Below are 5,049 nucleotides of genomic sequence, written 5' to 3' on the forward strand. Positions count from 1 at the left end.
CTCCTAAGCGAGAAGTTACCCAGCGAGTGGGCGTTGAACTCAAGAAAGGACAGGTTTGACCTCTGAATCATTTTCTAATTCATGAGCCTCTGCTGGGCTTCTACATTATTTTAAGGGGAGAATTTTGACCGTTTTGAACATTTAAACCAGCTCTGTGGCTACTCTCCCTTCAGTAAAAACGTGTCCTAACCCAGTGAGTGGGTGAAAATCATCCAGCAGTGGACTCCTTCATTATCGCTTTGAGTGTCCTCAGAGCTTCAGCATGATCAACGCAGCTAAAGAAAAAGCAAGCAAATTGGCTTGAGACGTAGTGTTCCTGCCCCTTTTCAGTGCCACTGAACTCACTCTGTTCTTCTGTGTCATTCCCACACTCCTAACATGACAGGAATGCTCAGAAAGGGGCGTTCAGTGACACACGAGTGTCCCTCTGATCATTTGGACCAAACAGTGAGATGCAATCCCTTCTTCCACAACAAGATAAATGAAACTGTCATCATGATGCAGCAGACTGTACTGATCAATGAATGGCAAAGCTAACCCATCATTCTCCATCTGTAACTCATCATGTCTCTTCATCACGGAGCTGCCTTCTTGCACCTTACACACTTTGGAAACACCAACATGCACTTTTTAGACAAGGTCAATGGGAATTCATTCTATCTACAAAAGCAATGATTTGTTTCGATGGAACCCAGGGTGATGATCAACTCAACACACTGACTATCATTAGAAATGCTGTTTGTAATTGTGAGACAGTTTGTTAAAAGGTTCAGAAACGACGGTCTGACTGTTTAGAACAGCAGCTGGAATGACTGTTTATCTATGAATTTCCTTTCCTTTCTAAAAACAGTGAAGATCCCACAGTCGGTTTCCACTCGGAAAGTGTGAAAGATGTCTGTCTGTTAGGAGACAGTTCTCCTGAATGTATGTGTGTGACTGGGAGAGATGCCCAAACAAGCTTGCAAGTCGACTATGATTCCGAGGGTTTTTATCTTATCCCCCAGAAATCCAGATTGGAAATCTGAGGTCTGCGGGACAGAAGGGTATAGTGTCATATTTGTTGTATAAAACTTGTTGAATTAAAATGCAACAATAATGATTATGATGATGATAAGGAGAGGTCACCTGTCTGCCCCTCATCGATTTATACTGCCAGAAATCAAAAGCATTAGAGTCAAAAGGTGTTTCCACTGCAGGACCCAGTGGTAAAGTAATTACCAAGGTAGAAATCTACCTTAGAAATGGCCAAGGTGGTGAAGTGGTACTGTTTGAATGGACCCTGAACCAATTATAAACCAGCAGTCAATGATGTTATAGTTTACTAACACATAATTCAAACCCAACTTACTTGAGATGAATACCAGTGTTTTACTTTGCTTACATTCAAATACTTTAAGAAAATTGGCTAAATGTAGTGGGAATGTCCATTTATTTCTAAAGTACTCTCCATGCAACATGGGCTTCAAATTTCAGCCATCTGTTGAAGCTGACAGTAATTGTTATAATTTTATTTTTTTTTTAGATTTAAAATAGTAATGTTAGGTTCTTCTGCAACTATTCCTAGATAAAAATAAGGACAATTATAGGCCTACAGTTGTCAATTATTACGTGATTTAAAGTATGAAGGAAACAGACATGCTGCTGATGCTCTTGCATGTGTGGCTTTCAGGCTTTAATTACTATAAATCTGAGAATTTTACTCATGTTTTCTATTGTTTTTTTTAGTGATTATAAATGTGTTTTAAACTTCAGTCAAAAAAAATCACAAGTTATAGCTGAAGCACCATGGGATGTTATCACAACCGGACCGTCTCTGCTTCTTGGATTGTTGTTACGCCCTTAAATTCTTGTTTTTTATCTCCTGATTATCTCTATTGCTTATATTTAAGATGTCAGAGGAACGCCTAAACTTTATGTAACCGCAGGTTTTCCCATCAGCAGATTATTTAATGTGACAAGTGCAGGAAGGAAGTTCCATCACATCTTGTTTAGAAGGAAGTTTAGTCCCCAAAATATGAGGGTGGTTCTCCAGGTGGACTGCTCCATGGGTGAGATTGTGCCTCATGGGGAGGACTGTCTTGTTCATGAGTGAGGTAAGGATGGAGCAGGATTGGGGCTTTTTTGCAGTACAGGTCCTTCTCAAAATATTAGCATATTGTGATAAAGTTCATTATTTTCCATAATGTAATGATGAAAATTTAACATTCATATATTTTAGATTCATTGCACACTAACTGAAATATTTCAAGTCTTTTATTGTCTTCATACGGATGATTTAGGCATACAGCTCATGAAAACCCAAAATTCCTATCTCACAAAATTAGCATATTTCATCCGACTAATAAAAGAAAAGTGTTTTTAATACAAAAAACGTCAACCTTCAAATAATCATGTACAGTTATGCACTCAATACTTGGTCGGGAATCCTTTGGCAGAAATGACTGCTTCAATGCGGCGTGGCATGGAGGCAATCAGCCTGTGGCACTGCTGAGGTCTTATGGAGGCCCAGGATGCTTTGATAGCGGCCTTTAGCTCATCCAGAGTGTTGGGTCTTGAGTCTCTCAACGTTCTCTTCACAATATCCCACAGATTCTCTATGGGGTTCAGGTCAGGAGAGTTGGCAGGCCAATTGAGCACAGTGATACCATGGTCAGTAAACCATTTACCAGTGGTTTTGGCACTGTGAGCAGGTGCCAGGTCGTGCTGAAAAATGAAATCTTCATCTCCATAAAGCTTTTCAGCAGATGGAAGCATGAAGTGCTCCAAAATCTCCTGATAGCTAGCTGCATTGACCCTGCCCTTGATAAAACACAGTGGACCAACACCAGCAGCTGACACGGTACCCCAGACCATCACTGACTGTGGGTACTTGACACTGGACTTCTGGCATTTTGGCATTTCCTTCTCCCCAGTCTTCCTCCAGACTCTGGCACCTTGATTTCCGAATGACATGCAGAATTTGCTTTCATCCGAAAAAAGTACTTTGGACCACTGAGCAACAGTCCAGTGCTGCTTCTCTGTAGCCCAGGTCAGGCGCTTCTGCCGTTGTTTCTGGTTCAAAAGTGGCTTGACCTGGGGAATGCGGCACCTGTAGCCCATTTCCTGCACATGCCTGTGCACGGTGGCTCTGGATGTTTCTACTCCAGACTCAGTCCACTGCTTCCGCAGGTCCCCCAAGGTCTGGAATCGGCCCTTCTCCACAATCTTCCTCAGGGTCCGGTCACCTCTTCTCGTTGTGCAGCGTTTTCTGCCACACTTTTTCCTTCCCACAGACTTCCCACTGAGGTGCCTTGATACAGCACTCTGGGAACAGCCTATTCGTTCAGAAATGTCTTTCTGTGTCTTACCCTCTTGCTTGAGGGTGTCAATAGTGGCCTTCTGGACAGCAGTCAGGTCGGCAGTCTTACCCATGATTGGGGTTTTGAGTGATGAACCAGGCTGGGAGTTTTAAAGGCCTCAGGAATCTTTTGCAGGTGTTTAGAGTTAACTCGTTGATTCAGATGATTAGGTTCATAGCTCGTTTAGAGACCCTTTTAATGATATGCTAATTTTGTGAGATAGGAATTTTGGGTTTTCATGAGCTGTATGCCAAAATCATCCGTATTAAGACAATAAAAGACCTGAAATATTTCAGTTAGTGTGCAATGAATCTGAAATATATGAATGTTCAATTTTCATCATGACATTATGGAAAATAATGAACTTTATCACGATATGCTAATATTTTGAGAAGGACCTGTAATGCTCTAAGTTCTCCTGGGGACGACAAAGCTGAGCCACATATGGTCATGAGTTATGGATCATCACTGGAAGAACGAGATCCCAGATACTGACGTGAGCTTCTTCTGTAGGGTGGCTGGGTTCTGCTATAGACAGTGGTTTGAGGAGCTCCTGCATCCAGGGGAGCTCTGAGTTGAGCTGCTGCTCCTCTGCATTGAAAGGAGTTTGCTGAGTTGAGTGGGATATCTAATCAGGATGCTATCTGGATTCCTGTCTTTAGAGGTTTTCTGTGCAGATCACACAAGATAGAGAGCCCGGGACAGACCCGAACTCACTGCAGGGATCATATATCCATTCTAGCCTGGAATCCTCCTGGCAGAGCTGGAGTTTGTCCCTGCCTGTGGGAGGGAAGTAAAGCTTTAGAAGACCCGGCCTGATAGGAAAAGGCTGATACATAGATTAAAAGACACAGCTGGCTGCAGATTTAGAGTAAATAATTCTTGTTTCTTTTGTGGTTCTTGTGTTTTCACACATCCCAGTTTCTATACATTTAGTCTATTATAGTTTAACGTAGGTAATGTGTAGAAAATCATAATGAAATATCTGGCCTGAGGTGTTCTGGCAGACATTTCATACCATACAAATTCCAGTTTTACGTGTGTAAACCCAGGAAGACTAAGCTTTATATGAAGGTTTCTTGTGTTGTGATGATGAAAGAATTGTAAAGCCATACGGGTGGAAAGCCTTGCTTACCACCAAGACTCGAGAGTAGTGGAAAGACATTTGAACTCAGGATATTTTCATCACATTTGCACCTTCACCTGCTGATTCCAAAGCATCACAGCAGTTTCTGGACTGGCGGTCAGACATTCCTGCCCCTATATGTCAATATCCATGGTCTCCTGAATGTACCGTGAATGTATTTGTTTCTTGCATTCAAACATTAACAAAGATCTGCATTATTTTGACAACAGAAATCCAGGAAAGTTGACCAATATGTTGTCTGTCTTAACTTTATTTATTCCACTCACTTTTACTTAGTAATGAAATCATTTCAGCTGCAGGCAAGCTGGATTTAGACCACGTTAAAACCTTTCTCACATTCCCTATGATGATGCATTGTTCTGTCAAACATTAACAGCAGCCCATCATCAGACTGGCTCAGACAGGTGAACTCCTCCCTTTTTCATTTATCTGCTAAATATTGTTTCCAAATGTAAAGGATTGCCCAAAATTGTCAAAATCTTTGAAAATCCTTATTTGTGATTTTTGTTTCCTGTTTTTGTTCAGATACAGAGTTCTCAGATCTTTTGGCAAAATGTATGTTTT

At 41.4% G+C, this 5,049-nt stretch overlaps 1 protein-coding gene across 1 annotated transcript in view; it reads left to right on the plus strand.

Annotated features, from left to right (window-relative positions):
• Positions 1-1,102, plus strand: part of LOC124870707 (xenotropic and polytropic retrovirus receptor 1 homolog) — a 71,215-nt gene extending 70,113 nt beyond the window's left edge. Inside the window, exon 16 of the mRNA XM_047369537.1 lies at positions 1-1,102. This exon is cut by the window's left edge and continues 111 nt beyond it. The gene's annotated coding sequence lies outside the window, so the exon portion shown is untranslated.
• Positions 1,103-5,049: the final 3,947 nt, after the last annotated feature.

This window comes from Girardinichthys multiradiatus, chromosome 6 (assembly GCF_021462225.1).
Source record: "Girardinichthys multiradiatus isolate DD_20200921_A chromosome 6, DD_fGirMul_XY1, whole genome shotgun sequence".
Classification (NCBI taxonomy): Eukaryota; Metazoa; Chordata; class Actinopteri; order Cyprinodontiformes; family Goodeidae; genus Girardinichthys; species Girardinichthys multiradiatus.